Source organism: Eurosta solidaginis, chromosome 1 (genome assembly GCF_040869045.1).
Source record: "Eurosta solidaginis isolate ZX-2024a chromosome 1, ASM4086904v1, whole genome shotgun sequence".
NCBI lineage: Eukaryota > Metazoa > Arthropoda > Insecta > Diptera > Tephritidae > Eurosta > Eurosta solidaginis.
The window spans coordinates 210,389,489-210,397,980 of record NC_090319.1 but is presented as its reverse complement, the minus strand read 5'-3'; the positions used below and the strand labels follow the sequence as shown (position 1 = coordinate 210,397,980).

General features: G+C 37.8%; 2 pseudogenes; both read right to left on the bottom strand.

Moving 5' to 3' along the window:
* Nucleotides 1-1,893: 1,893 nt before the first annotated feature.
* On the bottom strand, nucleotides 1,894-2,947 carry LOC137239673 (uncharacterized; annotated as a pseudogene).
* A 242-nt stretch (nucleotides 2,948-3,189) lies between these two features.
* LOC137239670 (uncharacterized) lies at nucleotides 3,190-8,244 on the bottom strand (annotated as a pseudogene).
* Between the last annotated feature and the right edge of the window lie 248 nt (nucleotides 8,245-8,492).

Sequence of the window (8,492 nt, the reverse complement as noted above, 5' to 3'; positions counted from 1 at the left end):
ACTTTCGTTACAACTTTATAAAATGTCTCAACATTTTTACTAGTTACATATATGTTTACCTAAATTTGCAAAAAATTCCAGAAATCGTTTATCAATTTTAACGATAGTAGTACCGAAACAAAAGTAATCAAATTACCTTTCTTTTGATATATACTAGCATTTATTACTCGTTTAAAATGAGTGAAAATTATTCACTTTCGTTACAACTTTATAAAATTTCTCAACTATATCTAGCAATATAAGTTTAACTAATATGCAAAAAAAATGTTTTTCTCCGTTCCCAGCAGATCCATATCAGATTAAGTGGTTGTCATGCTGTTCCTTATGCTCCCAAAGATATAGGTGCTACTGGAAAAATAGAAAAAATAAAAGTCAAAATAAGTTACAGATTCAATATAACTTCAGAGACAGGCTTTATTTACCTTTTCTAAAATTCTGCTTAATATAGCTACGGTTGCATCCTGTGAAGAAAGGCTGAAGTATTTTATTGCTAACAAAAGAAAAATAAAATAAAAGTCAAAATTAGTATAGATTCAATATAACTTTCAGAGACAGGCCCTATTTACCTTTCCTAAAACTCTGCTTACTAAAGTTATGTTTGCATCCTGTGCAGAAAGGTTGAAGTATTTTATTGCTATCAAAATAAAAATTAAATAAAAGTCAAAATTAGAAATCAATTCAACAAAATTCTCTAAGTCTGAATCTTCCCCTTTTAGAGCTCGGGTTAACGAAAGACACTAGTGCTAAGGTGAATATTTGGAATGCTGAAATAAAATTAAAAGCCAAAATTAGTTATTAATTCAACACAATTTTTAAAAACTTGATCTTCCTTTTTTTTAGAGCTCGGGGTAAATAATAGCTTTTTGAATTTTGCCAGTCCATTGCTGAGAAAAAAGAAAAAGAAAATTCAAAGTTTGTACAAAAATTCAACATAATTTTGTAAGATTTCATCTTCCCTTTTTTAGAGTTTGAGTTCAATCAAATTAGCCAAGTGTTAGTTTGCTTTTTCTAAACATTAGAAGCGTAAACCGAGGTTTAAAAGTTATAAAAATTAAATATTAAAATATATATGTCGTTTTTTTCCTAAAGCTCCAAAAGTTTTTCTGCTCGCTTAGAAAAAAAGTTCGATTGAAAAGCAAAAACAAATGTTTAAAATTAGAAAATGTTAATTCCACATTAGAATATACATATTAATAATTTTACATTATTATATTTTTTTAATTTATATAATGTAAATTATTAAATATATATTAAAACTAATTATATATGTACAATAAATAAATAAATTATAAAAGCATTGAAAAATTTAAGAGGAAACGGAAACACTTAAATAGTAATAGAAAATGGTGAAACTACAAACTGCTATTTACAACATATTAAATAAAATGTTATTAAAGAGAAAATGCCTTAAAGAGATATTTATTCATGTTGTTAGTAATGGTTAATTTAATAGGTACAAAATTTAAAATTATTTACTTTTAATTAGTGCTATTATTTGTTTTTAGTAAGTTGCATTGTACAGTGTAACGTATAAACAAAATTTCAAAACTTTCAAAAAATTGACAACTGTTTATTCACATTTATGAAATCAGTTAACCAAATTTAAGTTTTTGACTGAGGAAACAGTTGCAAACTTTACGCAAGTTTAGAAATATCCATTCAAATGATTTGTGTTATATATTACACTATATTTTAAATACAACTTACTAAAAACAAATAACAAACCTTACCTAAAAAAGACTTTTCATTTTTATACCTATTAAATTAATCATTATTATATACAAAATGTACTATATACAGGGGTGTTATGGAATCCAATAATCGCCGGAGCCGAAATTAAGAAACCGATTCCGATGACCATTGGTTTCCATAATACCCTGATCGACTTAAACCCTACTCCTTCCTTTCGCTACGCCTAACATGCTTATATCTATTATGACTTAAACTAACAAAATGCTTAACTGATAAAAGTTTGTCGGCATGCACACTTGCAAATGCGGCTATGATAAATTAATAAAATATTAGTATACAAACATTAATGTTACATAGTTAAAGAATATCCATATTTACCTATCTATAACAAGCTCCACTACCATAAGCAGCGCTAGGGCTTTTTTGTAATGTTTGCCCTAGTAGTTGTACTGCCACATCAACTCATCCGCAAATAGGTGTTGCAGAACCTTTTATATTGGCCCTTTGGTTGCCTTCAATTTATAAATAATACTTGTCTACAAAATGATAACAAAATATAAAGGTTTATTAAATGAAGAAAATTAAGTCCTCACCATAGCAACCGCGTACGCCTTATTTGTAAGGAGCTCCTCCACCTTACGCAGAGTTTCCTCCGACGACATGGGGAGCAAACTTTGCAGAACATTTTGCTCGTCATCGGGCACGTCGCCTGTGAGCTTCCCCACGCTGCGTTGCGTCTTTGCGGATAGCACCTTACACTCTCTCAGCAATACGCTTTGGGTCTGTACCTCGGTGCGTTCGGGCATCTGAAATTAAAGTAGAGTTTTATTAACTAAAGCTTAAACTTCTCAGCAGGAGATTTCTCAATTGCGGTAATTCTACTAAGAATTTCGCCTTGCTGAGCCTCTATCGGGCAAACTGCGGAACAAGGGTTCTGCAACAATTCGGCCAATTCTGTGCCACAGTTTGCGGCTGGTTGTTGGGTGGCAGTACGCTGAGGGAAAGACTACGTCACCTCGAAACGTCGCGGTCCTAAAATTGACAAAAGTAAAAAACCTCGATGTAATGTCTACGTAATCGCTGTAGCAGATGGTGACATATGACTATGAATATATAATACTTCTATACTCAGTCAATATGGAAGTACTAAATGTACGCGTTATCGCCCAAAATAATATATATGTACTTCAAATAAGAAATTACCGTTAGTTTGGCTAGTTCCTGGCTCCTCATCCATTTGAAATGTAAATTCCATGTTTATTTAACCTATGAAAATTTATAAAATAAATTATGTAGTAACGGAATTAAAATAAATCTAGGACCTACAGGTATAGAATAATACTTAAGGACTAAACCTTCTTTGTTTATAATATGTATGTCCTCATCTATAAGTTCAGCTACTAAAATACCTAATCCAGATGAGGCTACAAGGGCTCTATAAAAGCGTTTCAAACTGTTGTTAAAACTTGAACTACCAAACTATTTTCGTTTTGTTGGTTGACAATTTTTATAGAACCCAATGTACTACTTAAGAAGAAATTGTCCTTGTCATTCTAAAAATTTATAATAAATTTGTCATTTTTAAAAATTTTACTACAATCCGTAAAATCTCGTCTCTCTTCTATTCTTAAAAACAATTGCTGCAGTATCTTAGACGGATTGTGAATAAGTTTTTTAATGTATTGCATATAATTCTCAAATTTGTATGCTGAAAAGAATCTAACGGACCAAATTGTTTTACGCAATCGCTTAAATGCAAAAGGCCGTGGACTTTGAAACTAATTAAATTCGCGCCAAAATAATTACTAAATAATTTAACAAACTCCTTTAAAATTTCATTCGCAACATTAGATTCTACTTTACAAGACTTCTCACAGAAGAGAAGTCGAATAGCGCAATGCAACAAAAGAAAGTGATAATAATGGTTATCCGGTATGCAGTCTTTCAAAGCGAAAATGCCAGAATATAATAAAAACTGCCGGTATTCTGTCGATTTCCAGTTTCTTAATTGGCCTAGATCATGGTTTCGCCTAGAAAATTCAGAGGGAACGTAATTATTCAGAAACATCAATTTTTCGTTCATTCTCGTTACGTTCCCTCTTTTAGTAAGTAACTGGAATAGTTTTTTAGTTACTTCTAAGTCCACTAAATGCATGGGTTCTAAAGGAAACTGAGAAATCATACCAATATTTACGGATTCTAGCAAAATCTCCTCTGCTTATGGAATGACAAATCTAGCCTATTTTTAAATGAATCATCTCTTCTTAGCTCGCCCACTTCTTGGGATAGGCACACCCGATCTAAGTGTTGTCCCATTTGCAAACATTTCGGGCAGCTATTTTTTGCTGTATGACCCTTTATCCCAGTTATAAATGCCCGAGCTGGTGAATCGCAGGTAAATAGCCTAACACTAAATTCCTTTAACAATTGTCTAGATCCCACTTTCACCCCATTCTCAGCTTAAGTGCCTATATCTTCGCAAAATTCTTTTAAAAAATCATATACATCTGGGGGCTTACTCATCCCAGAATAACAAGCTATCATAAATGGTTCCGAATTGGGGAAATCTACAACGTGGCCCTAAATTGGCCATAATACCCTGTTAGAACTTTTGAAAACTTTAAGCCCATCTATCCCCACATCTTTTGAAATTCGTTCTAAACTTTCGAGAAAATCAAATTCTTTAAAGTAAAAATTATATTCAAACCCAAAATACAAAAACTCGCCCTCTGAAAAAGACGTAATAATTACTAGTACCCTGCTTGTACCCAGAACTGTTCTAGCGTCTACTGACAGTCCCTTAAGTCCTGCTCCATCCAAAGAGTGCAAAAGATCAGAAAGACTACTCTGGGATGTTTTATTTCTAAATGCTCAACCTTTCAACGCTAAACGCACCCATCAAGTCATGCCGTGGATCCTACCTCGTCTACGCTCTCGCCTTAGTTCACCATCTTCAAATAAATACCTCTCATATCCACTATCGCTATCATATTTACTATCGCTGTCATGACAAGAAGGAAGTTCCCCACCAGCGCACGGTGCACCATTGGCAGATGAAATATGAGACACCACCCCTGCCCCTACTTGTTGAGGGTATATCATCACTATCTAAAGAAATCACTCCCCCACTAGTTGATGGTACTTCATTTCTATCTAAAGAAATTGTCCCCCTGCTAGTTGATGGTAAATTATCGGTATCTTGGCCAGATGATTTATTTAATTTCCTAAATATTTCTTTTAATCCCTCAATATATGCCTTTTCCCTGCTCTTTAATTTGAGAATGTTCTCTTATTCATCGTTATAATTAATAAAACTAATAATAATAATAGTAATAGTAGTGATAGTAATATTATAGATATTAATAATAATAATAAAAATTAAATTAATTTTTGTCGGTGTTATCCTGTTTTGTTGTTGTGCTGTTGTGGTGTTCTGCAGTGTGTTCCTCAAAAGCACTGAAAATAAAAAGTTTATATTTTTTTGAAATTTTTTAGTAAATGGGAATTTCAGTGGTTAAATAAATATATATAAGTTCGAAGGTATTTTTATAAGCTACTTCGGAGTTGTAATCATGTTAAAATACGTTAACAAATTTTGAAAATATTTCAATTTTAAAAAACGATGGTTTGAAATTTTGACGTGAAATTACCCCTAAAGCTTTTATTTGCACCGAAAAAAAAATATCGTTGGAATCATTGGTAAATTCTCTTGAAAGCCCAATTTTGCTATTTTCTTCATGACAAATGTATGTATTATGCAATTGTTGCAACAAAATTTAAGTTATCAGCTTTTCCTTTTTAAAAAGATTAAGTAATAAAACAGTTTTAATTAGTATATTACGATCACTAAATGTCTTTTAATTACCTACACATATATTTCTTAATAATATATATTTTACTAGCCTTTAACCGCGGCTCCGTCCGCAAAGAGAAAATTAAACATATGGGCTATTCACGTTAGGTGGAGGGGCGCTAAGGCGCAGACTATGGACGCCCCTGGGCGTGAATAGCAAGGAGCCACAAAGGATTGTAAAAGTTACGAGGACGTCTGGTTTTGGGATCTAGCCCAGAACAACCCGTCCGATGCAACAATCCCTGGCACGTGACACACTGACAAAAGTTGACCGTCCTAAAAATATTATTTTCCCGCATACGCAGCAAAACCATTTCTCCGGACCGGGGTCAGGAGATGGGCCCAGACTGGGTGCGATACCTTCCCGGAGCAGAAAAGTATGGCGCAGTCCCTCTGCGAGGAGCTGCTGAGAGGATGACAATTTGCCGGAGGGACACAACAAACTAAATGGGGTTACACTGAAATGATAGTCCTTGGTCAGAAAAAATCCCGAGTCGCTCCGGTACATAAAACCGACTGCCTTGGAAAGCGTTGGTATTCTGTCGCTGAGGACGCTTCGTTGTAATGCGATGCTGCCGTTGTGTTGGCTGTCGTGGTTAGTATTCTGTCGCTGGGGACGCTCTGTTGTAATGGGTATTTTGTCGCTGAGGACGCTCTATTGTGATGCGATACTGCTGTTGTCGACGCTCTGTTGCCGTTGGTGCTCTGTCGGGTTGAGAGCCGCCGCTGTTGAGGGTCGCCTCGCGGTCCGCTATGGCGAGTCGGCGAAGTGCAGCCTCAAGCATATAATGAGTAAGGAAAACCGCAACACTCAAGTACGGCTCAGTCTGCGTCTACGTTGGATGGTGACGCCCCGCATTGGTTAAAACTTATTTACCGGCTATCACCATCCACTCCTAGATCCGATTATTATCCTCAGCACCGGGCTGTATGGTTTGGTGGGCGGCGATGACTCTGCTGTAATTACGAGTCGCCTCGCGTTCGACTGTGGCGGGTCGGTGGAGCGCAGCCTCAAGCATATAATGAGCGGGAAGCCCCAACACTCAAGTACGGGTCAGTCTGCATCTACGTCGGATGTGATGTTCCGCATTGGTTAAAACCTATTTACCGGCTATCACCATCCGCTCGTAGATCCGATTATTATCCACAGCGCCGGGTTAAATCGTTTGCTGAGCGTCGACGGCTCTGTTGCTGGAGTGGTTGGCTGCGTCGCCGTAATAACCTTTGTTCGCTTCCCTCTCGCTGCGTTCGCTCGCTCTGTTGCTGGCATGGCTGGCTTCGTCGGCGTCGGCGTAATAACCTTTGTTCGCTTCTCTTTCACTGCGTTAACTCGCGTTGATGTGACGGCTCACTGTTGACAGTGGCGGAACGGCGGTGCGCAACCTCAAGTGTATAATGAGCGGGATAAACCGCAACACTCAAGTACGGCTCAGTTTAAGTCTAATCTGAATGATGATGTCTCATATTGGATAAAGCCTATTTGGGAGCTACCACTCTTCACCTTATATTCGTTTGATACCATAGTTACGTGCTGATTGAAGGCTTTCCTGCTGTGTTCGTCCTATTATCGACGATGTGTTGATGATTTTGGTTTGTTGGGGGACATATTGCGACCGTGTTGTTACGATCGGTCTTGTGTCGGTAGAAGCTGTAGTTGTTGTTGTCGTATGATTTGGGTGTCTAGCTGTTTGAAGTTGGTATGGCCTAGTTTATTGCATTGTGTATTTGTGTGCTTGCCTTGATGTAGACATAATATGTCTGTTGTGTGATCGTGTTGCTGGCTTCGCTTAGCCTGATGTTGCGGTGATAATGTTGTGTATTGCTGGCTTCGCTCAGCTTTATGTTGCCGTGACAATGTTGTGTGTGCCAAATTTGGTGTCAATATTTGGTCCCCACGCTCCCTCAATTCTCTCGTATGTGAGCTATATTTCCGTATATTTATTTTTACAGATTTTGATAGATTCTCATCCTTGTTGGTTGTTTGGAAATAATTCCTTGGCTTGCGTTTGCGTTTATCGATTCTGTACTCATTTTAGAGTATATGTTTGCCCTGTACCTGTACCCGTTGTTCCGCGCTCTCGTGGGTGCTAGCTCCCACCACCATTATCCTTCCTACGGTGCAGGTTGGTACTGGCATTGGAGACGTACTGGTGCGCGTGGGCTTTGGTTTACTGATAACTGGTGTTGTCACTTCGATGATTAGTGATATAATGACCAGTGGTATTTGCTGCTGAGTCCTTCTTGAAAAATAAAAAAATTACTTTGTGTTAGATTTTGTTTGTAGAAACTCGGAGGTTATCGCGCCATACATTTATTTTTTTCATTTATTTAGTTACGGTTCTGCGGTCTCGGCCGCGTGGTATATTTTTAATTCGCTGTTTTCTCTTTTCCTCCGTTGACTTTTCGTCGACGACTGTATCCTCGACGTGGGATCTGCATGGAATGTGACGGTAGAGTTGTACGTCCACTAACACATAGTCGGTGTAGTTCTCCGGGTGGGTGCGCACTTCATTGGCGTGTCGCTGCTACCACTTGCATTGTGGATTCGTTGTCGTGGCTTGTAGTAGGGTCTCCAATGGCTGTCGGGACAGTACGTCCGCCAGTCCTGGTGATTGCAACACGGTGTGGTGCGACGATTCGCCGAAGCGTACTTCCGTCCATATGGCTTCGATTATTCGACTGCTAGTACCGTCGGCCATGGTTATTTGGAGGGCTGCGGCCACCCTTTCTCCACCTCCTGAGTTTACCATGCGCTCCACTACAACAGGTGTCGATGACTAGGGCGTAGAGACGACTACGCCCCTGACGCATGTTTACTGGTATTTCGTTGCAGTTCTGTGGGTTCACCGCGTCTTTTCCTTGAAATCCCTTTCTCGTTTCGTTCGTACATCAGGCCGACCGAACTCCCAACGGAATAACTTTCTCCGATTTCGGCATCTGTCAGCGA